Source organism: Balaenoptera musculus, chromosome 7 (assembly GCF_009873245.2).
Source record: "Balaenoptera musculus isolate JJ_BM4_2016_0621 chromosome 7, mBalMus1.pri.v3, whole genome shotgun sequence".
NCBI classification, from domain to species: Eukaryota; Metazoa; Chordata; class Mammalia; order Artiodactyla; family Balaenopteridae; genus Balaenoptera; species Balaenoptera musculus.
This window is the reverse complement of record NC_045791.1, coordinates 4,599,038-4,625,818: the sequence shown is the minus strand read 5'-3', so window position 1 is coordinate 4,625,818 and position 26,781 is coordinate 4,599,038.

The following is a 26,781-nucleotide window of genomic DNA, read 5'->3' as shown; positions in this document are numbered from 1 at the left end:
CATATCCTGCCTGCAAGAAACTCACATCAAATACAATGAATTAGGCAGGTTGAAGGTGAAAGGATAAAAAAATAGATATCATACATATATTAATCAAAGGAAGACATAAATGGCTATGTTAGTGTCAGATAAAGTAGACTTCAGAGAAAGAAAATTACCAGAGACAGAGAGGGACATTATACAATGATAAAATGGTCATTCAACCAAGATGACACAGTAATCCTAAATGTGTTTGACCAAGCAACAGAGCTGCAAAATATATAAAGCAAAAACTGATAGAACTAAAAGGAGACATAGACAAGTTGACGATTATAGTTAAGAGATGTTAAGATTCTTCTCTCATCAATTGATAGAACAAATAAACAGAAATACAGAAAGGAGGTAGGAAAACTCAACAACATCAGAAAGCAAGAGGATCTAATCGACATTTATAGAGCATTCTGACCAAAAATAGCAAAATAACATTTTTTTCAAGTGCACATGGGATATATACTAAAATAGATACTATCTGGGGCCATAAGACAAACTTCAGCAAAACTTAGAAAAATTGAAATCATACAAAGTGTGTTCTCTGATCACACTGGAAATCACTAACAGAAATAAAACTGTAGTTTCCAAATACATGGAAACTAACAACACATGTCTAAGTAATCCATAGTCAATGTCTCATAGGAAATTTAAAAACACACTAACTGAAAGAAAATGAAAATACCACATCTGAAAATTTGTGAGACACAGCTAAAGCAATGTTGAAAGGTAAATTTATAGCATTAGATTCATACATTAGAAAATAGGAAACATCATAAATCAGTAATTTATTCTCCAATCTCAAGAACATAGAAAAAGAACAAAATGCATCCAAAGCAGATAGAAGGAAGGAAACAATAAAGGTAAGAACAGAAGTTAATGAAATTGAAAACTAAAATAATTGGAAAAAACAACAAAGCAAAACTTACTCTTTGTAAAGATTTTTTAAAATGAAAAATATGTTGCAAAACTAACAAAATAAGTGAGAAGTTACAAACTGCTAATATCAGAAATGAAACAGAATATATTACCACATTTCCTGCAGACACCATGGGGATAATGAAGGAATGCCACAAACAATTCTATGCACATAAATATACAAGTTAGACAATCCTTCAAAAAACACAAAATACCACACCTCATCCAATATGAAAGAGATACTGTGAATAGCTGTGTAACTATTAAGGAAATTGAATTCTTAATTTAAAAACTCTACTCAAAGATCTCCAAGCTCAGATGATTTCACTGGGAATTTTTCCAGACATTGACAGAAGCATTATCAAATCTAGACCATTTCTCACGGATTATGGAAGAGGAGGAAACACTTATTGATTCATTTTTAGGAAGGTAGCAATTACCCTGATTGCAAAACTAGACAAAGACAGTTTAAAAAAAAGAGAGAGAAAACCATAGACCAATAATCTTCATGAATATAGATGCAAAACTTCTTAAAAAATATTGAAACATAGAATTCAACAATATATAACAAGAATTATATACCATGACAAAGTAGGGTTTATTCCAGAGTTGGAAGGATGGTCAGATTGATTTGAAAATCAATTTATGTAATCCATCATGCTATTAAGCTAAAGAGGAAAAATAACATGAGTGTATCAATCAATGCAGAAAAATAGTTTGCCAAAATTCAACACCCTTTCATGATTAAAACAAACAAAACAAAACAAACAAACAAATATGTCTTTCAGTAAACTAGGAATAGAGGAGAACTTACTCAAATTGGTGAAGAACATCTACAAAAACCTACAGCTAACATTATCCTTATTGGTGAAAAATTGAATGCTTCCCCCCTAAGATTGAGAACATTGTAAAATTGTCTGCTCTCATTACTCTTATTCAAAAAGGTGCTGAATGTTCTAGCTAGTACAATAAGGCAAGAAAAGGAATTTAAAGTTATATAGGTTGGAAAGAAATATAAAATTGTCCCTATACACAGATGACATAATTGTCTATGTAGAAAATTCCAAGGAATCTACAAATAAACACTAGAACTAGTAAGTGAGTTCAGCAAGATCATAGGAATCCAGATAAGCATACAAAAATAAATTGTATTTGTACATACTAGCAATAAACACATGGACACCAAAAATTAAAATACAACAATTTATATCTGTAAATCTATCAAGGAAATGAAATACTTAGTTGTATTTCTAACAAAACATGTATAGAGCTTGTAATTTTGAAAACTACAAAACATTGATCAAAGAAACCTAAGTAATATCAAAGAAGGCATTCATGAGTTAGAAGACCCAATAGTAAAGATAACAATTGTCCTCAAATTGGTATATAGGTTTAACCCTGTTGCTTTCAAAATCCCAGCAAGATATTTTTGTAGCTATAAAGATTATTACAAAAAATTTATGGAATGGCAATTGAACTTGAGTGGTTAAAATGATTGTCAAAAGAATAAAGTAATCAGCCTACCCAATTTCAAAATTATATAGCTCCAGTACAGACTATATGGTCTGGGAGGAATGCTAGATACATATAGTTAAATGGAACAGAATAGAGAACACAGCAGTAGACCCACACAAATATGCCCAACTGATTTTTCACAAAAGTGTAGGAGGAATTCAATGGAGGAATGCTAGCTTTTTCAACAAATGGTGTTGGAGCAATCAAACATTCATAGGAAAAAACAAAACAAAGCAAAACAAAACTTCACCTAAGTCTCACATCTTATACAAAAATTAACTTAAAATGGATCATGGGCATAAATGTAAAACTATAAAACTTTAGGAAAATCACAAGAGAATATCTTCAGGACTTAGGGATAAAGAGTTCTTAGACTTGACACCAGATGCACAATTCTGGGGAAAATGATAAAGTGGGCTTCATTAAGATTGAGAAGTTTTGCTTTGTGAAAAATACTGTTAAGAGGTGAATGAAATATCCCAATCCCAAAATGTTACACACTATATATAATTCCATTAATATAACATCTTTTGAATGATAAAATTATAGAAATTAAGAACAAATTAGTGATTGCTAAGGGTTAAAGAGGGGATGAGGGTAGGAGAGAGGTGGGTAAGGTGTGGTTATAAAAGGGCAGTCTGAAGGATCCTCGTGGTTATGAAAATATTCTGTATCTTGACTGCATCAATGTCAATATCCTAGTTGTAAAATTGTTTTATTGTTTTATTAGTGATCATGTCACTTGAGGAAATTATGTAAAGGATACACTGAATCTCTTTATATTATTGGTTACAACTGCATGCAAAACTAATGTATATGAAAACTTTTAATTAAAAAATTATCTGGACATTAATTTGAGAACAAAATTGGATTTTGGAGATTGATTTCTTTATACTTTAAACTTTTCTCCTGGGAACTTCATACTGAGATGGATTTTATATTCAAATTTGGGGTGTCTATCAATATGTTGTTGGCATTTTATGACTGAAATATCTCTAGGTTTTTAATATCATTGTAAAATTTTGATGAGCTATTTTAGAATGGTAAATAGAAAAGCAGATTCATTTTCAATCTTGGGTACAGAGTGACCTTGGAATTAACTTCTATTTTGGAGTCTTCTGGGGACAATGTCCATACTGCCTGCCAATGTTCACAAAGAAGTGTTCTCATATATTAGGATCAGGACTGTATCGAAAGTCACATGACTGGCTGATGGTAGGTTCATAGTATGTCCATTATGTTAATAAAAAAAAAAAGATGATTATTGGGGGTAGGTATGATGTGGAAGAAGTGCCCACTGAGTGGAGGAAGATTCCTAATTGCAAGTTTGAGAGAAGCAGTTGAGTATTCCTAACCCAATCCTTCTTCTCTCCCTCTTGGTGCTTCCTGTGCGAATCTTACTCTCTGTTCCTCCCCACCATGGATTCCACAGGGGCAGCCCCCTAAGAGAGGCACATGAGGGTAGAAGTGACCTTATAAAATTCTGGAAAAAGACACAAGACACAGAAATATAGATATCGACAGTTAGAAACTGCTGAGCTCATTAGAACTGCTAAGGTCAGAAGCACATGGGTGGGTCACATAAAGCATCTGCTTCAACTTATCACACATGCAGAATTCATCTATCCATTATGTATGTATCTATCTATCTATCCATCCATCCATATATCTATGTCTACCCATCTGTTTATGGTTCTGATTTTCTTAGACCTAACCCAATGCCTGGCACAGTGAAAGAACACAGTGTGTATAGAATGAACGAAAGAATGAATCTATGGGTGAAGTAAGGTAAGGATATCCAATATGATTAATTTCATATATTTTCTCTCTGGCAGACTTTGGGAGGGGGGGCGTTTGTAGGGCATAGAGAAAGGCAGTAAGCTTTCTCCAAGGAATTTTTCCCATGTAGATGAAAGAAAGGAGAAACATTTAACAAACTTATCTTCGTTGATTAATGTGGTAATTAAAATATTGCCTTTAAATTTTTTAACATAGTAATATATTTAAAGAGTCAAATTGTTCCATAAAGTTGTCCAGAAAAGAGTAGTCCCTCTCCCCAACATTTCCCCAATTTCCCCTTCCCCAGAGGCAATTGATTTACTTTGTTTTAGCTGTTTTCTCTTTCTGTTTTGGTATTTACCTCTGTTTCATTTAATACAATGCCTTTATTTCTGCCTCAGTTTTTCAGGTTCAGGCATTATGCATTGGCCTTTCACTATATCAGTAGAAGAAGATTTATTTCTTTCACCACCATTCCTCCTGCCATACACCTCCCTTCCCACCCCACCCACTCAATTATACGTTATTGTAATTATGCAAGTGCCATCACCAGGTAAACCATGTAATTATATACCACAATTGCTTCTTCATTCCAAACCACTCTTTTTTTTTCTTCCTTTACCTTGGAATATTTATTTCTTTCTCTCTTGCTGTCTTTCTATCTCCATTTTCTATGCATTTATTATAAATTTGGCCCCAAACTATCCTGAAATGTTAAGACAATTCAGTTATTTATAAATCTTATCTTCATGAAGAAACCTCTCCCAGAGCCCTTTCCAATCTGTATTGTTGCCCTCTAAGCCTGGTACATAGCTGTTGTTTTTGTGACCTTCATTTCCCATTATACTTGGAATTCCCTTCTATTTACTGGTATCCCCTACTCTTTCCTGCATCCCTATGAGGGCATATCTTGGAGATGTTGCAGACTCAATTCCAGACCACTGCAATAAAGTGAATATCACAATAAAGCAAGTCACCCGAATTCTCTGGTCTCCCAGTGCACATAAAAGTTATGTTTATACTATAATGTAGTCTATTAAGTATACAATAGCATTATGTCTAAAAAAACACTATACATACCTTAATTAAAGAATACTTTATTGCTAAAAAATGCTAACCATCATCTGAGCCTTTAGTAAGTCATAATATTTTTGCTGGTGGAGGGTCCTGCCTGGTTGTTGATGGTTGCTGTCTCCTCAGGGTGGTGGTGCTGAAGCCTGGGGTGGCCGTGGCCACTTCTTCAAGTAAGACAACAGTGACGTTTGCTGCATCAATCAACTCTTCCTTTCACAAGTTATGGATGTGCTGTTTGATAGCGTTTTACCCACAGTAGAACTTCCTTAAAATTGGAGTAAGTCTTCTCCAAACCTGCCACTGCTTTATGCAACATTATAAATCCTTTGTTGTCATTTCAACAATCTTCACAGCATCTTCACCAGGAGTGGATTCCATCTAAAAGAAAAAAACACTTTCTCTGCTCACCCATGAACAACAGCTCCTCAGTCATTAATGTTTTACCATGAGACTGCAGCAATTCCGTCATATCTCAGGCTCTGTTTCTAATTCTAGTTCTCTTGCTATTTCTACCACATCTGCAGTTACTTCCTCCACCGAAGTCTTGAACCCCTCCAAGTCATCCATGAGGGTGGGAATCAACTTCTTCCAAACTCCTGTTAACTTTGATATTTTGACCTCTTCCCATGAGTCACAAATGTTCTCCATGGAATCTAGAATGGTGAATCTTTTCCAGAAGGTTTTCAATTTACTCTGTCCAGATCCATGAGAGGAATCACCATCTATGGAAACCATAGCCTTTTTAACCATAGCCTATTTAAGAAAATGTATTTCTTTTCTTTTTTTTTAAACATCTTTATTGGAGTAAAATTGCTTTACAATGGTGTGTTAGTTTCTGCTTTATAAGAAAATGTATTTCTTAAATAATAAAACTTGAAAGTAAAAATTACTCCTTGACCCATGGGCTATAGAAAGGATGCTATGTTAACATGGATAGCATGAAAACAACATTAACCTCCTTGTATATCTCCATCAGAGTTCTTGGGAGACCAGGTGCATTGTCAATGAGCAGTAATATTTTGAAAGAAATCCTTTTTCTGAGCAGTAGTTCTCAATAGTGGGCTTAAAATATTCACTAAAACATATTGTAAACAGATGTCATCCAGGCTTTGTTGTTTTATTTACAGAGCACAGGCAGAATGGATTTAGTGTAATTCTTAAGGGCCCTAGAATTATTCAGAATAGTAAATGAGCACTGGCTTCACTTAAAGTCACCAGCTGTGTTAGTCCCTAACAAGAGAATCAGCCTGTCCTTTGAAACTTTGAAACCAGACATTGACTTCTCCTCTCTAGCTATGGAAGTCCATAGTCTCTAGCTATGGAAGTCCTAATAGAAGGCTGTTTTGTCTCCATTGAGAATCTTTTAGTGTAGCCACCATCATGAATTATTTTACCTACATTGCCTGGATAACCTGGTGCAGCTTCTACATCAGCACTTACTGCTTCACCTTGCACTTTTATGTTATGGAGACAGGTTCTTTCCTTAAACCTCATGAACCAACCTCTGCTGGCTTCAAATTTTTCTTCTGCAGCTTCCTCACCTCTCTCAACCTTCATAGAATGGAAGAGAGTTAGACCCTTGTTCTGGATTAGTCTTTGGCTTAAGAGAATGTTGTGGTTGGTTTGATCTTCTATCCAGACCATTAAAATTTTTTCTGTATTAGCAATAAGGCTGTTTCACTTTCATACCATTTGTGTGTTCCCTGGAGCAGCAGTTTTAATTTCCTTCAAGGATTTTCCCTTTGCATTCACAAGTTGGCTAACTGTTTGGCACAAAACTGTTTGTCCAGTTTTCAGCCTATCATGGCTTCTGACGTGCGTTTCTCACTAAGCTTAATCATTTCTAGCTTTTGATTTCAAGTGACAGACATGTGACTCTTCCTTTCACTTGAACACTTAGAGGTCATTGTAAGCTTATTAATTGGCCTAATTTCAATACTGTTGTGTCTCAGGGCATATGGGGGCCCAGGAGAGGGAGAGACATGGGGAAACAGCTGGTCAGTTGGGCAGTCAGAACACACACACACTTATCGATTAAGTTCACTGTCTTATATGGGCACAGTCCGTGGTGCCCCAAAACAATTACAATAATAACATCATTGCAGCTCTATTTACAATAGCCAGGACATGGAAGCAACCTAAGTGTCCATCATTGGATGACTGGATAAAGAAGACGTGGCACATATATACAATGGAATATTACTCAGCCATAAAAAGAAACGAAATGGAGTTATTTGTAGTGAGGTGGATGGAGTTAGAGTCTGTCACACAGAGTGAAGTAAGTCAGAAAGAGAAAAACAAATATAATATGCTAACACATATATATGGAATCTAAGGAAAAAAAAAAAAGGTCATGAAGAACATAGTGGCAAGACGGGAATAAAGACACAGACCTACTAGAGAATGGACTTGAGGATATGGGGAGGGGGAAGGGTAAGATGTGACAAAGTGAGAGAGTGGCATGGACATATATACACGACCAAATGTAAAATAGGTAGCTAGTGGGAAGCAACCGCATAGCACAGGGAGATCAGCTCTGTGCTTTGTGACCACCTAGAGGGGTGGGATAGGGAGGGTGGGAGGGAGCGAGATGCAAGAGGGAAGAGATATGGGAACATATGTATATGTATAACTGATTCACTTTGTTATAAAGTAGAAACTAACACACCATTGTAAAGCAATTATACTCCAATAAAGATGTTAAAAAAATAATAACATCAATGATCAGTGATCAGTGATGACCATGACAAATATAATAATAATAAAAAAGTTTGAAATACTGTGAGAATTACCAAGATATGATACAGAGACATGAAGTGAGCAAATGCTTTTGGAAAAATAGTGCTAATAGGCTTGCTCAACTCAGAGGTGCCACAAACTTTTAATTTGTAAAAAAAACCCAAAACTGCACAAAAACCCTGCGTATCTGTGAAGGACAATAAGTCAAAGTGCACTAAAGTGAGGTGTGCCTGTGTTTTCCTTTCTTGGTCTGCTTCTTTGCTATGTAGAATGTATCTTCCAGTAGCTTCCTGAGAAAGAGTGCTTGGACTGTCAATTTTTGAAACTGTGTCTATAGAAAAACTTATTTATTCTATCCTTATATTTTAGTGTTAGTTTACTGGGTATAGATTTGTTTCAAAATTTAAAAGATCTCTTTATTTTCTTCTGTCTTCCATGGAGGTTGTTGAAAGTCCAGGATACATTTTATTCCCTGATTCTCTTGTATTTAACCTTGTTTTTTTTCTGTCTAGATAGGATCTTTACTTTGTCCTCAGTTTCATGATTTTGTGCTTTGTGAATATCTGATTTTATTCCCTCTGCAGGCCTTTTCAAACAGAACATTTGTTTCCTTTGGCCTGAGAAATTCTGTTGCATTATTTCTTTGATAATTTCTTCCTATACTTTTTCTCCATTCTCTTTTCCTGGAGTTTCTAATTTTTTATATGTTGGCTGTGCTGGGCTGGTTCATATCTTCTTCTTCATATTTTCCATTCTTTTTGCTTCCCTTCTTGGGAAATTTCTTCAGCTTTATATGCTGAACTTTCTATCATATTTTTATTTCTGCTATCTTATTTTTAGCTTTTACAAGTTATTTTTTCTTATTTGCATATTCAATTTTGATAGCATCCTACAATATCTTCTCTTACATTACTGAAAATATTTATGACACTTCGGTGGTGGTGTTGTTTCCCTGCATAGTTTCTATTTCCTTTGATTTTTAAAAAAGTCTTTCTCAGTTTTGGTCTTTCATTTTCACGTTAACCACATTCCTCAATTATCTAGTGATAGTTGGTTTTCTGATTACATTTAAAATGAGGCACTAGGAGGCTGACTGAAGACTGGAACATGAGTGGGGTTCACCATTTGTGGGGTTCACTGCGAAATGACATGTCAAGGCATTTCCTTGGAGAATCCCCCAATGTCGGCATCTTCACGGTTTTTTTTTTCTCTTGGATTAATCAGATTCTCTAGAGAATGTATATTTTGATTTCTGACTTGGAGTGTAGAGACCAGAATTCTGAAAACTGTGTGGATAAAGGGTTGGTGGCGCAGGTGGGGGTCTCATCAGTTCTTCACGTGACCATTGACTTAACCCATTTTAAAGCAGGAAAGCAAAGAAAGAGTGTTAACTAATTTAGCAAATCCACGAAAGCTGGTTCTTAAACCCAAAATGGGAAAAGACATAAATTACTTGGGATGCACAGTAAACCACTAGAAAGCTCAGAATCTATGGTATCTGTTGTCTCTGTTGGGGTAAAAGCAAGGCAGGAAGACAGACACACCCAGCAGACTGAGGCAGCAGGCCTCCCAGGCACCCTCCCCACCCTGGCAGAGGACTGGAAGGTTCTCCTCTGGAAGGGGACAAATGCGGACAAAGTCTGCAGTCAAGAATGGCCTTGCCCCTGACACCATGACCTCTCCTTGGTTTCCCTCAGGACCTTGCTCCTTCCCCATCATTGTGAGGGACACTGCAGTGGCAGAGTGTAAGTCAGTGCTGCGTTCACGCCCCTGTTGACCTTCACAAAGCCTGCACTGGGTAGACTTTTATAGACTGAGTATTTCCTTTCTAATAAATGACTTACTGATGTCAAAAACTTAATCAGATGTTTAAATGCTTCTCCCTGTCCTCTCCCCTAGCATCCTCTAACCCTTTTGGCATGTGTGTGTTACAAGAAGTACTGGGTACAGACCTGAGTGGGTTTTCTGTAACAAATAACACAAAAGGAAACAAAATGCTTGCAATGTTTCTTAACATGGAAACATGATAATGTATTTTCAAAATCATGAAGGTCAATCCACACATGAACATGCAAACTTGGGGTTATCCCAAGACAGTAAGCCACAATAAGAATATTGATATCTTTGCCATGTTTTCTAACATTGTTCTATTATTATAAATAACAGGGGCTCATAGTCTTTACCAGACAACATGTGTTGTGATACCAAAAACAATAGAGCATTCTCATCTTTTGTATTTTTAATATTTATCTTTTAAGTTTTTTTAAATGAGTGACACTAATCTGACCCTCATTAAGTAAAAATTGCCTAATACTTATGATCCTTTTGCAAACACACTAAAAGGCTATTTTTTCTTTTTCTAAGACTTTTTAGCCTTTCTTAAATGACACATTAACAACTCAAAGCACCTGAAGAAAAATATTAAAAATACAGCTGTATTTTATGGAAAATTCTTTCTGTAATATTTCACAACACAAATCTAATATTTTTTTCTTAGGAAAATTTATATTTTATTGTATAAGTAATGGATGTAGCAAATACCTAAAACCCCCAAAGCATAAAGAAAACAGTCAAAGATATCCATTATTCCACCTCTCATGGGTAGCCTATGAAAGTAGCATTTTGGTTTTTTAAAACTTTTTCTCAAATGTATACGTTGTGTTTTTCACATGGGGAATGATTCTATAAGAACAATTGTACACCTTGCTTTTTTTTTTTTTTTTTAAATCAACAGTATACCAGTCCTCCACATCACAAAATGTGTTTAACCATGGTTTTGTACCATTATTTATTTACTAATTCCCCATGTTGGAGGTTTAAGTCACTTAAAGTTTGTCACCATTATAAACGATGTTGCCAGGGACATCAGCGTGCATCAACCTTTGCCTACATTTCTGATTCATTCCTTAGTATAGATTCCTGGAGGTGGAACTGTTACTTCAAAGATGCTATATATAAGGTTCTGATGCATGTTTCTGAATTGGCTTCCAGAAAGATTGCAGGAGCTTCTCGTGCTCTACACAATACCACCAGAAAGGCTACTATAAAAGCACTTGCTGGTGCTGGTGACAAGTTCCCTCCCACACAGAAAAGTCCACATCAGATCATGTAAAATTTCCCTGTCAGACCTTGGTCAGAGTCAAGATATTTGCAATGCTTGGCTTTTGCCAGACTAGCTTTGAAGGCTTCATCTAAAGCCCTTTCTGTTAAAATGCCTGTATTTGGCATTCTACCATGTACCTTTCCCCCTTCCTTGCCAAATAAAGTGGCTTCATGGCATACAGAACCCATGAAGGTGGGACTCTGAGACAATCTAAAGAGTAAACAAAGATTTCTCTATACGTTCCCTCACTCATTTGTCCGTCTGTCCATCCATCCATCCACCCATCCATCCATCCATCCAACCTCTCCGTGGGGATGGGTATTGCTCTGGATACAGGGAATGATGAAAACAAAATTCCAGCCCTAACAAGCTCTCAATATATAAGGGAAGACAACCATCTAATTATTTCCTTTGTCATTTTCTACTATATGAATAGATCATGAATTTTTATTGCCCTGTGTTAATTCAATCCTCTTTCACCGAATAACTGGGGCAACAAATTGTCATTTATTGAGGAGGTGATCCCCCAAGCTTGACACACTTATTCCACATCCTCGTGCCAACTACAAGAGGATGATGTTACCACATCCATTTCACAGAGAGGGAAACTGAGGCTCAGAGCGTGCGAGTTGCCCACGGTCGCCGTATGGCTTTGCCCACCACAGAAGTCCCCTGTGGCCCTGGTCCTCCTGCTGCTGCATCAACTGATCAACACAGCAGGGGCAGCCCATGGGACTCAAGCAAGCTGAAGTTTCCTCCAGATTAATTCAGCTTCTTAAAATCAAATTAGCAGCATCTCCCGGGGTATGTGCCCTAGAAATATAGAGGTGGCACATGTGAGCACAGAGACTGTGCCAGTTTCGAAGACAGAAGGCCAGGGGAGTGGGCTGCAGCTGGGTGAGGTGCATTCCATCTGTCTGGGGACCGGGAATGTGAGAGCATCCCATGGGTCAAGTGGCTGCTGCAGAATGGAGCCAGGCTTAGAGGTCTTGAAGGACCCTCCTGCCAAGCTGCTGCCCAGGTTTAAAGCCTACAGGGCTAGACTCCAGGGGCAGGAGCTGAGAAGGGCTGTCATAAAAGAGGCAGGGGGCAGAGGAACTGCAGGTCCTAGCAAACAGTCTTTGAGGCCCTACCAGTGGGCTTCATGTTGAGGCAGCAGCATATGCCTTTGTCCGTGGCTTTCAACTTGGGTGCAACAAGGAGACCTACAGGCCAGCCCTGAGTGAGAGCAGGGCTGTGGTTATGCTGCTGCCTTTGCTGGGAGGACTACTTGGAAGAATACGGGACTTGGGAATTAACTCCAATGACTTTTTGTCTTTCTCCATTTAACAGCGGAGCAATGTCAAGCTCAGAAAGATCAAGAAACCTGCCCAAGTCTCAAAATCCTAGTGAGTGATGTGCTTGAGATATTGATCCTACACATTACATCATTTCTTAGGAGGAAAAATAGTGTTAATTCTTTATTTACTTCATTTATTCAATTATTAATTTATTCAAAAATATTGATTAAGCACCAGCTGTCGGCCAGCATGGCCTGGTCCTGGCTCTCTGCCGACGCATTAGACCAGCCCTTGGGCTCTGCCCCCAAAGTCCAGGACTGGATGGATACATCTTGGCGTGGATGTAGCACATTAACTGGCATTTTCTGTGACAATGAATACTACTCACTTTTTTAGAGTAAAAGTTAATATTGTTACAAAATTATGTGTGTTCCAAGAAAATCACAAAGCAAAAATAAAGAACTGCTCACATTCTACCTTTAGTTCTTACCAGTCCACTGTGGTTTTATTTCCAGCCTTAATATAGGTTCAACCACATAAAATTGCAGGTAGGTCAAAATGGCTAAATAGCAATCTCAAATCATTCAGCCCAAGTAGAACCAACCTTGAGATATTCCTGGAGTGTCTCCTAGGATGGAACAGAAATGCTGGCTCACGGCTCTTCATCTCCAAGGTGGTAAGTGCAAAGTTTCTCAAATGTTAGACCACCTCCCACATTATGGACATAGAGGAGATTGTGCCTGCCCTCAGGCTCTTACAGAGTAAAAGGAAGAACTGGAAGTTGGCTTGAAGGTGTGTCAGCTTCCATCACCTTTATTAAAGGAGAGAATTAATAATCACCAGCACCCCTACACACACATTCTAAAATGGCAGGACCCTCACCGATTCCTCTGGGAGTTTTCTGCACAGTCAGCCTGTCTATCAGCGCCTTTTGTTTATTTGTTTGTTTTTGGATAGCTAAAGCTGGTGCTTCTGCCAATTTAAAGAGAATAACATTTACGGGATGAGCCCAGCCCAGCTCAGTCCTTGGCAATGACTTAACAGTCTCCCTGAGCTGATTCTGATTCAGCCCAGCATCAGTTATGCTGCAGGCTTATCAGAGCATAGCTAAAGCACACGTATATGAAACACTAAAGAGGGTTTAAAATGGGCATGTCCAGTGGCTTCTCCTCGTTAACATGCAGGGTCAGATTACCTTAATGGGACAGAGTCCCTGGGGTGAGCTTTATAAAGGTGAAGGACTTATGGGTATAGAGCCTCCAGTTTCTATGTGGTCTGACCTGGCTTCACCAGGACACATGCCCTTGGGCAAATCATCTTCTCTAGCTTCAGACTTACAGAGTCAGCAAAGTTCACAATGTGTATGTTTTGCACATGCTGAAGTCCTCCATGTGGTTGGCATAGCTGCAGCCAGATTAAAATAATGTAACCTACTAGTCATTTACTTTTTCCTCCAGAAAAAGAGAAGGAAAAGGGACTACGCTTGAATTTGTAAACGTCAGGGCACGTGGAGCTGTGTGGGTTTGCATGCAAGTTCCCCAATATATGAATGTTTCCATTGGAAGTCTTAGTGATCACAACCTTGTAAGAGGGTTACAAGTGTGCCAGAGACTATAGGGTCAAAGCCAGAGGCAGGTTTAATTATTGTTTCTCTCTATAGGTGTTCCCATGAAGAACTGTGCTTGAGACACGACACCCCAAGACTCACACCATACCCAGCAAAGCACCCCATCAACTCACTTCTGCTACTCACTTCCTTAGGCCCACCACACACAGGTCTCTCCTGGCCTGTCCTCCTCTTTCTGCCAGCTCCCTCACAGCCCAGCACGGAGTCTTAGCTCCAGAATGTCCTACTCCTCTAGAAAATTGTCTCTGAATAACCCCCACCCCAGCCATACCTCCCCCAGGTTGACCTGCACCTCCGTAATATCTTCTGATCAGTTCTGCAGGCACTTATCATGTATCTTTATAAGGATTGTTTACCTTACTCTCTTCAAAGTCCTTGGGGACAGGGACAATCTGTTATTCACTTTTGTATCTTCAGCATCCATTGCAAGTTGGCATATTGTTGGAACACAATAGAAATACAAATTTTAAAAAATGTTTGTGATGGCTAATTTTATGTGCTAACTTGATTGGCTTACAGTGAGTGGAGATATTTGGCTAAACATTATTTCTGGGTGTGTCTGTGAGGGTATTTCCAGATGAGATTCACATTTGAATTGGTGAACAGAGTAAAGAAAATGGTGGGACTGAACAGAACAAAAAGGTGGAGAAAGGGAGAACACACCCTCTCTGACTGCATGAGCTGGGACACTGGTCTTCTCCTGCCCTCAGATGGGAACTCACACCATCAACTTTCCTGGGTCTCCAGCTTACACACAGCAGACTGTGGGACTTCTCACCTGCCACAACCATGTGAACCAATTTCTTACACTACATCTTCATAGATAGATAATCTCCTATTGGCTCCGTTTCTCTGGAGAACTAACACACTATGGAAAATATAATAAAAAACCCTTCTACCAGTTCATTTTGTGGGGAGGGAGGCCTGGAATCCCCTCCAGTGTACAAGTTCCTGGCATCGCCTGGCCAGCAGTTCTCCTCAATCACCCACAGCTCTACTCCCGACTACAAGTCTGGTCCAATGTAAGCCCAGGAAGAGTTAGCACTCAGGCCACTGAGGATGAGGCCTGAGTGATGAGGAAAGTGCACTTGAAATAGAATTTGATCTACAGCAGACCTACCATGTTCCCCTGGGACTGGGTCTGAGTCATGTGAATTGACTTGAGTTTTTATACTTGAGACGTTTATGGGGTTTGGCACAGAGAACTTAATCTTTGGAGCAAATATTAAAGCTGCATCTACTCATTTATTCCCTTCTCCTGTGTGCTGCATGCAGCTCAAAGCCCCATTCTCATGCAGACAGACAGTAAACACACACCTGTGTAGTATGTCCAGTGCCCCTAAGTGTCACCAAGAGGGTGGATTGGAGCAAAGGGGTGGAGAGTAACTGGGGGGTTTGTTTTAAAGGGGAGCCCCTCTGATGAGGGGATATTGGCAGAGCCTGCATGAGGTGAAGGAGCGGCCATGGCATCCCTGCAGAAGGAGTCCAAGCAGGGCCAGAGCTCGTGCAGAGCCCTAAGGGAGGGGCAGGTTTGGCAAACTCTAAGCACAGAGGAAGAATGAGAAGCAGGGCTTGGGGCAAGGGGAAAGCCGGTGCTGAGCCAGGGTCAGACGGCCTTGACGTAGGCCATGGTCACTGACTTGGAATTTCTTTGAATGAGATGGAAAGATCTGAACAGAGACATGACATGGTCTGACTGAACTTCTGAAAAAATTCCCTAGCTTCTGTGTTGGAACAGTGTGAAGGGCCAAGGGGACAAGAAAAGAGGTTGGTTAGGAGACTTCTGATGAGTGTGGCCAGACCAGGGTGATGGGGGTGCCAGCAGGGAAAAGATCTCCAGGAAGGTGGCAGGATTTGCTGCAGAGAGAAGGAGAGGAATCCAGAGCAGCTTTGAGGACCATGGCAGTGGAAGTCCACGAGGGCTGGGATGCAGAGCTCAGCTCTGGGAAGGATGACTCTGAAATGCCTCCTACCCATGAGGGGAGATGTTGGCTACGTAGCTGGACATCTGGTCTGGAGTCAGGAGCCTGATTAAGACTGGGAGCCACCCACACAGAAGAAGAATGCCCAGTCTATGTAGGGAGTGAGGGCAAGGGCGGGGGAAGGGGGCTGATGCCCAAGCCTGAGGGAGCCCGGGAGATCCAGCCCAGAAAATGAAGACAGGAAAACAGGGGTGGGGGTCGGGTGCTGAAGGTCAGACTGCGGAGCTCAGTCCTAGAGTTAGGTGCAGACAGTCTCTTAATCTAGACCTGCCTTTTCCCCACTTGAGCAGTTGGAGACTTGATCTGGAGGCTCAACGCACAACACTGAGTGCCCACTGTGTGCCAGGTCTGTATTCATGTTGCGGATGCATGTCTCTGCCCTTAGGGAGCTCCATCCATGAGGGTGTCCCCTGGGGCAGACATGCAGGGAAGTGGATGGGCCGTTCCATTGATGTGGGTGCATGGGTGCAAGCAGGGGCACCTACCCTACCCCACCCGGCTGTCAGGAGAGGCTGAGGAGGGTGCTGATCTTGAAAGATGAACAGGTTATCACCAGGCCCACAGCGGGGGCCATGGCAGGGTGGGGAGGCCTGGGGGGGGATGTTACATGCCACTGTAACTTCCCTCATGTTTGTGCCAATGCGAGGGGTTCTCCAGCCCACCCTCCAGCAGGCCCTGGTGTATGTCTCCCGATGTAGCATATTCTTCTCTTGCTGAAGACACAAAGGCTCAAATCACCACGTCCATTCATTCATTCATTCAGTAATTATTAACCTCTGATATGTGCCAGGCATGGGAGAGCCTTGTGGAATAAAACATTCCTGCCCTTTAGGAGCTGATCTGTGGGGACTCTGAGTGATAAACATGTTAGCTGTAAGATTTATGAAGCAAATAAAACACAGATATATGGGGAGGGGCTGTGGGTAGCTGCTGGTCAGGGAAAACCTCTTCAGGGAGATGACATTTGATCCAGATGGTCATGTGTGTCTGGAGGGAGAAGCTGGGCTAAGCCAGGAGGTGCCCCAGGAACCACCAGGCCAGCAAGTGAAGGGGGGGCTGGTCCAGATTGAGTCACAGTATTCAGCAGGGATAGAGCATATTGGACTTTGTTAAAAAGGAGAGTTTTATTCTAAGCGGGAGGTAAAGCCATTGCTCAAAGTACTGAGAAAGGGAAGACATCTCTGGCTGCTGAGGGGAGAGTACCTTACAGGGGAGTAGCGGGGAGTCTCTGTGGTCTGGGTGAGAGGGGGGGGGCCTGGATATACCTGGAGTGGTAGCATTAGGGATGGTGAAAAATGGTTGGATTCGTGCTGTGCTTTAAAGGTAGAGCTCACAGTCTTGCTAAGGGCTTGCGCTTGGAAAGCAAGGGAAAGCGCAGTCTCAAGGATAACGCCTAGGTTTTTTGCAGTGAGCCATTGGGCGATGCTCCTCAGACATGGGAATGACCTTCCTCCCTCAACATGGAGGTCATTCACCTTGAAATGCCCCAAGGACGTGGCCTCCTCGACCACAGCGACTCTGCTCGGCTGCTTCCAGTGGCAGGAGTCACTGCCCAGCCCACTGGTCCTGGCATCCTGCTCTCGGAGCGCAGCAGGCTGAGGGTGGGTGCTCAGTCACACTGCCAAATGGATTTACAGGACTGAGGCCCCTCCGGGAACTGTTCCAGTTTCTCCTCTTTTTATTGATCTGTTTGTTTGTTTTTCTCCTAATGCTGCTGCAGAAGCCAGCAGAGGGCTTAGCACACATGATCATGGTCAGGTCTCCTTTGTAGCATTTCATTTCATCACATGTGAGAAGGTGACAGCACGGGGAGCCACGGGCCAGCAGAGGTGCGTATTTTCCCTCTGCATTGAAGCATTTTACAGAGGATGTCGCGTCAAACACCCAAGTATGTCTTAGAAGGCTAGTGTGCACTCGGAGCCGAGCTGAATTTAAAACGTTCCCCTTGTCTTATTAGCTCCAGGATCTTGGCCAAGTTACCAATCTTTTTGAGTCTTCGTTTCCCCATTTGTCAAAGAGTTCTTACCTCAAAATTATCATGACTACCTCCAAAAGCAGTGGGGGGCTGTTTCTCCTCCATAGTTTTATTTTGCGGGGTAAATGAAAAGATGCCCTGCAGCTGGGAGCACAGGGCCAGGCACGGAGTAAGTATCCCATCACCGTGAGCTCTTCTCCCCTGCGGCTTGCCCTACTCGGAGGTGTGCCAGTGGGGCACTCGTGTCAAGCAGCTGCTGTGCTTCTGTGACTCTACCTTGTAGTTTGGGGGAGGTTTCTGGGTTCTCTCTTTTCCCCAGTTTGGGCTGGGACACAATGGTCCCACATGCCATCCGTGCTTGTAGGCGCAGACTCTGCATCTGCTCAGTGCTTCTAATCCATGTCCAGCCAGTGAACTTATGAGGCAGACGTAGCCTTAGTCCCTTTGTTAGAGCTGGTGCCAGATAAGGTCAATGACTCACAAAACATTGGTGAAGTGAGATGACAGTATCTTTCTTAGAAAGTTATGCTGGGCAACTTGAAAGCTCATGGCACCATACCCGTCACGTAGTAAGTGCTCAGTTTAATGAGAGAAACAGAGAAAGAGAGAGAGAGACAGAGAGGGAGAAATATGAAATATTGGGTTCGTCTAGGTTTTAGAGGTAGAGACTATCCATAACTTCTACTGATGGAACTGGGCACTCAGCTCACTTCACTAAAAGCCCATCAGATGCTAGTTTGCAGAAGAGGGAGTGCAGACTCAATAAGGCCAAGTACTTCACCCAAGGTCCCAGAGCCGGTCAGCAGGAGAGCTAGGATGTGAGCTCCGCTGTGACTCCAGAGTTCCTTCTAGTTGCTCCTTCCAGCCTGCTGTGTTGTCATCAGGAGTGGTTGATCTGATGGGGTCCGGGGGGGAGAGCCAGCACCAGGGGGAGGGCTCCGTGTGCAGGGGCAGCAGGGTCTGAGGAAAGAACACAGGTTGGAATGGGGTTAGGGTTTCCGAGCTGGATCATGGGCCAGCTGTGGGGCGGGTGGAGACAGAGGAGAAGTAGATGCTCCGGGGAGTGTGAGTGGACTGGTGGTCAGGCAGGTGACTGTCCACGCCCGGCAGCTGAGTGGAAGAACAGAGAAGGAGCAGATCCGGGAGAAAAAAACAGACTTCTGCTTGGGGTGAGCTGGATTTGAAATGTCTGTGAGGGATCACAGTGGATTGGCCGATATCAGTTGGGGAAGGGATGTGAAGCTCCAGAGACGGGCTGGGCTGGTCCTTATCAGGGGAGTTGTCTGTGCAGTATGTGAGGATTTGGACCCTGGAGCCTCTGGCCTGTGCTCAAGTCCTCCTCAGCATGTGCCTGGGATAAGATTCCCAAGTCCTTGGAGTAAAACAGGGGCCGTGATCATTCAGGGGCTGAATGGCATTGTTCTGGAGAACCTCTTTGAATAGTGCCTGGCACATGTAGTATAGACTTAAGAAAAAGTATGGGTGAAAGCTGGGCTCAGGAGAGAATGCGTGACCTCTAAATTTGGTGAAATCTTGTCTCTTCAGATATCATTAAACATAACATCCATTCCAAGAATGTTTTCAACCAGGGCTCTTTGATTTAGACTGAGTTGCTATGTTTTGGGTGTTTACAGACTTTGAATCGTGTTCATACCTGTGAAAGAGATAGGATGAGTCAGCTGCGTGGGCTGTAGGGTGTCTGGAAATTGGTTTCTTGTTTACAGCCAGGGTGGCCATAAAATTTATAATCCAGACTAGGACATTGAAAGTGAAAGAGGACAGGGCACTGTTATTAATGACACAGGGAGAGCAGGTGTCAGCCTAGGTCACCCCTGGACATGTAGCCAACTCTTATGTTGAGGGAAAGCCCTCCCGGCAAGAGTGTGCTGCCCAGTGGCCTTGGACAGCTTTGGGAAATATCCCAGGTCAACAGAGGAAGCGGGAAGTCCAGCTGATGTTGGAGGTTCCAGCCTCATCTCACACTCGTCTTTCCTTCCTGTCCTTCCAACTCACTCGCTCAGCTCTGGCCTTACTGCCCTGGAATGAGCCCTGGGCACTCACTGTGTCCTCTCTCTGCAGCGTCTTCCACCAGCAACTCCCATGCCTGCTCCTTCCTCACCCTCTGACATTATGCCCTCCTCAGACTCTGGTATCCTGCCATCCAAAAGAGGTGCCTCTCCCCCAAGTTATGCACTGCCCCCCTTCTCTCCAGCTCTCCTCCCTGCATGGCTCTTATCACAACAATTAGTTCATTCTCTCTTTGCCCTATTTTGTTTTTGTCCACCTGGCTCGTGGGATCTTTGTTCCCCTACCAGGAATCGAACCCCGCAGTGAAAGAGCTGAGTCTTAACCACTGGACCGCCAGGGAATTCCCTCTTTCTGCGCCATTTAAATGTGAGATCCACAAAGACAGTGACTGAATCTGCCCTGTTCTCACCTATATTCTCAGCACCTAGAACAGTGCCTGGAATACAGTAGCCACTCAAGAAACATGAATTAAGGAAGTAAAGTAGGCAGGCAAGGCTCCAAGCTGATTCTATGGGTATCCCCTGCTTTGAAGGCTTATTGGATCTATTCCATCTATTTTCTTCTTGATTTAAGGGTTTTATTTCTGTCTATCTGAGGCCAATGGTTGATTAAAGAAATGTGTGTGCTTTCCATCAAAATAGCCCATTGGGTGCCGCCTGAAATAACCCGCCTGCCCTCTCTACTTCTTCTCCCAGCTAGCTTCTCAGGCCTCACCGCCTCCAGATGGCCCTTGCTGCTGCCCTGTAGCACCCAGAGTCATTCTTTGTCTCTCTCCCACTACACTGTGTTGGCCCACTTCAGGGTGGGCCTGCCTACTCCTTGAGCTCAGGGCAACAATGCCTGTCACAGGGCAGCACTCAGCTAGCTCGGTGGGTGTGTGAAGGATGGGAAGTGTCACACAAGCACACCGGTGGCCAGGGACCCTGAAAGAGGGGCTTGTCGAGGAAGATCCTACCCCATGGGGCATTACTCGGGCTTCTGTCAGCCGTGGATGCCAGTGGCTAATGGTGGAGGAAACTTATTCTGGATAAAAAGATGATTAACATTCTGCAAACATTTTCTATCTCAGACACGCACAGAGTAATTTTGATGGAATGTGTTGGTTTACGGAACCTTTGGTATTATGCACATTCACTGAAATGCATTTGGACTTGACTCTGCCTTGGAGGACTGTTGTGGAGGAATGTAATCAAATCACTTGTGCACTCAATACTGCTTTCCTATGGATTATTTGGATGTGGCTCTAATAAAAATGCTTGCTTTTATTTTTTTCTCTCCAGCAAATCACTGCTGTGTGCAGCCATGAGATGTTGTTGCACTCCTACTTTATTGCAGATTTAAATTACTTGGATTATTTTACTGGACAGTGGCTTCCCGAAACACAATGAATCAAATCATTAATTACTGTGTGTGTGTGAGAGCCATTGGCAAACATTAAACTCCACTCAGGAGCTCGTTTGGGGACGAAGCCTTCTGAGTCAGTTCCTTGGGGCCCAGATCAAATGGAAACTTCCAGACAAGATGTTACCATTTGCTTCTCTGGTGCTGAAGGTGGCAAACACTGTGTGTCCCCGACGGCCACCTGGCACCCTGGGGCTGCTGATCTCACTGGAATGGGCCCTCTTTCCTTCCTCCACTCAGTGGCCCTGGAACAAGTGCTCTGGTGCCTGGATTTCCCCACAACAGCCTCCTGATTTGCATCCTATACATCCTTTAGTGACGACAAAGAAAATGAGCTTTATAAAACGCAAAGAGCGTCACTCCCTTTCCCTTGAAAAACGCTTCAAGGCCTTTCCATTGCCCTTCAAGGTCAATAAAAGCTTCTCAGCTGCAGACCGACATGGCCTGGCTTTTTCTACCACTCTGGCTTCATTTACTGCTACTCCTCCAGTAGCCCTTCCCTCCCTGCCCTGTGCTGCCTGCCAGACTGGCCTTCTGGGGTCTCCCCTGTGTTTTTGTGTCTATGGACAGTCCCCAGCTTCCACCACTCTTCGTGTGATGGACTTGCAGGCACTGTGCTCACATGAGTCTGCGCAGGAGTCTCTGATCAGACCTCTGGCTGGGTGAGCTGCCAGTGCCCCCTGGTTCCCAGGATCCATCCCACCATGAGGACTGGAGGGCATCCCTCTGTGTTATAAACGGGGGGAGCAAGTTCCCCCTTGTGGGGTCTTTAAGGATCACTCCAATGGGGACACAGAAAGGCATATGAAACTAAAGGATTTCTTATACTCACAAGTCCTAGAGAAAGGGGCAGGCACCCCATGCAGGTGACCACGTGGGAGGAGCACCAGGGGATTGAGCTCAACCACGATGGTGGGAAGCCGAGAGTGAGGACCCACAGGCAAGTCAGGGGTGGAGACCACAAGCAAGAGGCACGAGGGGTCACAGCCAGAGGAAGGCAGGAGGGGAACTTGTGGCGGAGACCATCCTTATCACACTGGTGCATCTGACCGGGACTGTTGTCCATGTGTGGGGATGTTGAGGCAGCAGGAAAGTAGAAAGTTTTAAAAATTTACAAAATCCTCACATGCCCACAAGCGCCACAGGTGGGCCCTGTGAGGGTGCTGGCTCTGAGGGACAAGAGGAATGTGGGGTCTGAGGCAGAGTGGAGGTGGGAGGGCACCACCACCACCCTCCAGGTGAGGCCGTGGGGAAGGCCAGCTCCGTGGGGACAGACCCTTCCACAACCCAGGAGGCAGGAAGGCCAGATTCACTGTGAAATCTTTCTGGATTTTTCCTGGACTTTTTACTGTCATAGCAAAAACTGAGTTCTTTTGTGTAGTTTGCTTTACAAATGTATTTTCACACCCCCTGTGTGTCCTAAACAAAACACTTCTGCCTGTCAGATGTGGCCCATAGGTCACCAGTGTTGATTTCCTCTGGTTTGGATGTGGACAGTGGATGAGAAAAACTGATTTTGTTGTAGGAAAAATGGGGCATGAGAGGATGGTCATGTCCCAGGTCTCAGGTGAGTCCCTGGGATGGGCCGCCAAATGAGGGTCCTTGGTTTCACGCAGGAAAGAATTCAAGAGTGAGCCAGAGTAAAGTGAAAGCAGGTGTATTTAGAGAGATACACACTCCATAGACAGAGTGTGGAGAGTCTTAAAAGGCGAGAGAGGCCCCCAAGTTTTTATGGGCTGGGTAATTTCATGAGCTAATGAGTGGGAGGATTATTCCAATTATCTTGGAGAAGGGGCAGGGATTTTTAGGAATTGGGGCACCACCGGCATTTTGGCCTTTTATGGTTGGCCTTGGAACTGTCATGGCACCTGTGGGTGTGTCATTAGCTAATGTATTACAATGAGCATATAATGAGGCTCAAAGTCTACAGGAAGTCCAATCTTCCGCCATCTTGTGCCTGGTCAATTCTAAACGGTTTTTGTAGTCTCCTGTTCTTCTTAATGGTTGTGTCATTCTTTTAACGGTTGTGCCCTGCCCACTTCCTTCCTGTCTCAATTGGTTTATTGTCATCAGCCTCAGGAAGAGGCACACACACCTCTCTGGGTGAACCCTGTGCTTTGGGTTGGAATGGAAGCAGGCAGACGATGGTATGGAGGCAGGTGACTGTCCCCCAATCCATGCTTGCCCCCTCCTGCTGGGCGTACACTCAGCTGGATGACATTTCCCAGAGGTCGTGTGTGTGAAGTGTGGCCACAGGACTGAGCTCTGGCCAGTGGAATAGGCTGGGTGGGAAGTGTGTCATCACTGTGAGCCACAGCCTACAGAAACCTCTCCCTCCACCCTCATCCTCTCGTCCCTGTCTGCGCTGTGGGGGACGACATGGAGGGTGACTTCAGAAACCACAGGTTTAAGAGAGCAGACCCTCTGTCAGCCCAGGTCCCCAAATAACTGGGTGGGTCAGAACCTTCCCCCCATGCTCCAGCCCGCTTTTTACAAAGTACGTTTTACATGATCAAAAACCAAACTTCTACTGTGGTGAGCTGTGGAGATTTTAGAGTTTATCTATGGCATCTCACATTGCTATAACTAATGCAGCAGGGCTATGTCCAGAGTGAATGCCCTTGTCCTCTGGGACAAGCAGGGCCGCAGAAAGCAGAGGGGCTGAGCCCGCCCCAGCCCCCGTCTCATCAGAACAGGGAGAGATGAGTCCTCGCCAGGTCTCGCTTGGTCCACACCCTTGACTGCCCCTCGGTCTTGGCTTCGTTCGTTGCTTTCCTGATGGACAAAAAAGCACAGGAAGCTGGAATGTGCAGTGAGCATGCCCACCAGTCTACCTGAAAGCAGGTCCCCTGTGGGCCTTATGCTCAACCCAGGAGGAAATACTCTCCTCTAATGGCTCCAGTCTCTGTTCTCATTCCAGCTGAGCCACTTCTCCGTGACTCCAAGGATCAATGCATGTGCCTCCACTTTCTCCAGACTCTCTGGGATCTACTCTCATCTCCTCCATCCGACCTTCTGACCCTGGCTCTGACTGTGGCAGCCACCTTTGATCCCGGGCTTCCTGGATTTCCAGGCCCACCCAGGTGCCTCCCTTCTCTTAGTCCTCTGTGTGAGGGTGGTCCAGCATACTGCTCCGCGGAACCCCATCTCATGGGGCAGATTCCAACCCCCCAGTCTTAACCCCAGGAAAGAAGTGCATGGGCTCTTGGACTAGCTCTTGGGCTCTGAGTTTGGAAGACTCCACTTAAGAGGAGAGGAGAGGCCTGTGCCATAAACCCACCACTGCATCATCCGCCCTGTGGACAGGCAGGACCCAGGACCCAAATCTTTGGCGCTGGTCTCAGGCCTCTGCCTCAGTTGCCTGGACCGTGGGGCTCAGATCCTCAGGATCCACTCCCTGCCTACATACATCTGTTCCTTCCCTGTAGGGATGAACTCTGAGAGCAGAAAATCTGTCTATTTAGCAGACACGTGCTGTTTGCCCTGCTCATCCAACTAAAATTTTCCATCCACCAAATTTCCAAATAGAATGAAGACAGGTGTCCTTATGTCCTTGGCTCAGCCCAGTGACTAGACCATTTTTTTATTGAGGCTAATTAACATAGAAAATACAGCCTTAGGGCCACACACACAGGAATTGAAACGTATATCTGAAACGTATTTACCTAAGGATTTTATGAATATTGTTAAGAATAAGTAACATATTAAATTATTATTTAAAAATCAAGGCAAACATTATCCAACAAATAAAGCAATTATTTTTAAAAATTATAGTTTAATTTATTATTGTGAAGAGTTCACAGAGCAAGATGTGTATAGGAGTGTCCGTGTGTGTTCTTGTTTGTGCAGGAGTCGCCCTTGCTCTGGGAGAATACACACCCAGCAGGCAGGAAAGGGAGCCTGGGGGTGGGGGTGAAAGTCTGCGTGTTCCCTTTATACTCTCTCTGTCAGGGTAATTTGATTTTTTTAAATGAGCACACATGCTATTTTTAAATTAAAAAAGAAAGGGGGGGCGGAAGAAGAAAGATAATTAAGGGAAAATACAAAGAAAAAGAGAAAAAAAAAGGAGTGAAAGAGGAAATAATGTGTGTCCTTTGCAGGGGCAGAGTGGAGGGCGGGCAGAAAACAGAAAGATGCAGCAGCCTCTCAAGACAAGCCCTGCTCCTCCTGCCCTCTGCAGGGCTTTGGAACCATGCAATACTGCAATAAATCGGCAACTGCTCTGATATTTTCTTTAACTGCTTTGCATTTTTAAGTCTTAGGGAAGCCCTGCTTTAAAGTCCCACCTCTCCAGGGGTGAGAAGCCCCTCTCCAGTTTGCAGGGCAGAAACCACAGTGCTTGACACACTGTGGGGAACAGGGTCGGGTGATGGGTCAAGGAAACATCAGACATCCCAACCGTGTGTATGGCCCCATCCTCAAAGCAGGAAAATCAGTGGGCTCTTGGACATTTTCCACATTCAATTCTATGTTCACTCTTTGCCAAAGCCATTTGCCAATCAAATAAACCACACTTCAAATGTTCAAATGCCCCCTGTTAGCGCCCCTGCATAAGAGGATGCATTGCATTTACACACAAGCATCAATGCTCACGACATCTGTACCACACCTTCCCATCTTGCCTTGGTGGTGCAGCATCTTTAGACATCAGTGTTGGCTGTACCTTCTGTGTGTGAGCTCTTAAACTTGCTTCAAGGCAAAGGAAGGAAGAAATAGTGTGGAGTCAGGCAGACTTCTCGGTTGACTGGAGGAGGACATGGTGACAGAGGTCTCAGTCCTCGACTTCCTCCCCATTTCTTGACAAGCTAGAACCAAATGAGTGATTTGGTTTTGAATGCAAACAATCTTCAATAGAATATCATCTTCGAATTTCTTTAAAATTGTGTTTTGATTTCAAAGAAAATATTGGAAGCTTCCAGGAGTGAATTTCTTCATTTTCAAGCAATGTAAGTTGCCTGATCGTGTTTTTGCTGTTGCCAAATTGCCTGCAAGTACTTTCTAATGTAGCCTTAAAACTATTCCCAGATGCCCTCTCTGCTCTTTGGGATGTTTGGCTGCCTAACAGAGGACATTGAAGATGCAACAGGGTGTGGCTGGACCACCCCCATTACAGAACATAATCTTTCATTAAAATTTTTAATATGAAAATGTTCAGATGAATTCAAAAGTAGAATCTTATTATGAGTCCTCCTGTCCCTGCTTCAACATTATCAGCATGAAGCCAATATTGTTTCATCTATAGTCAATAACCCTTCTCCCCTTCTTTATTGTTTTTCCCTAGCAAGAAAGAGTCTTGGCAAGTAATAGACGTCATCCTCAAGGCTGTAGCTGAG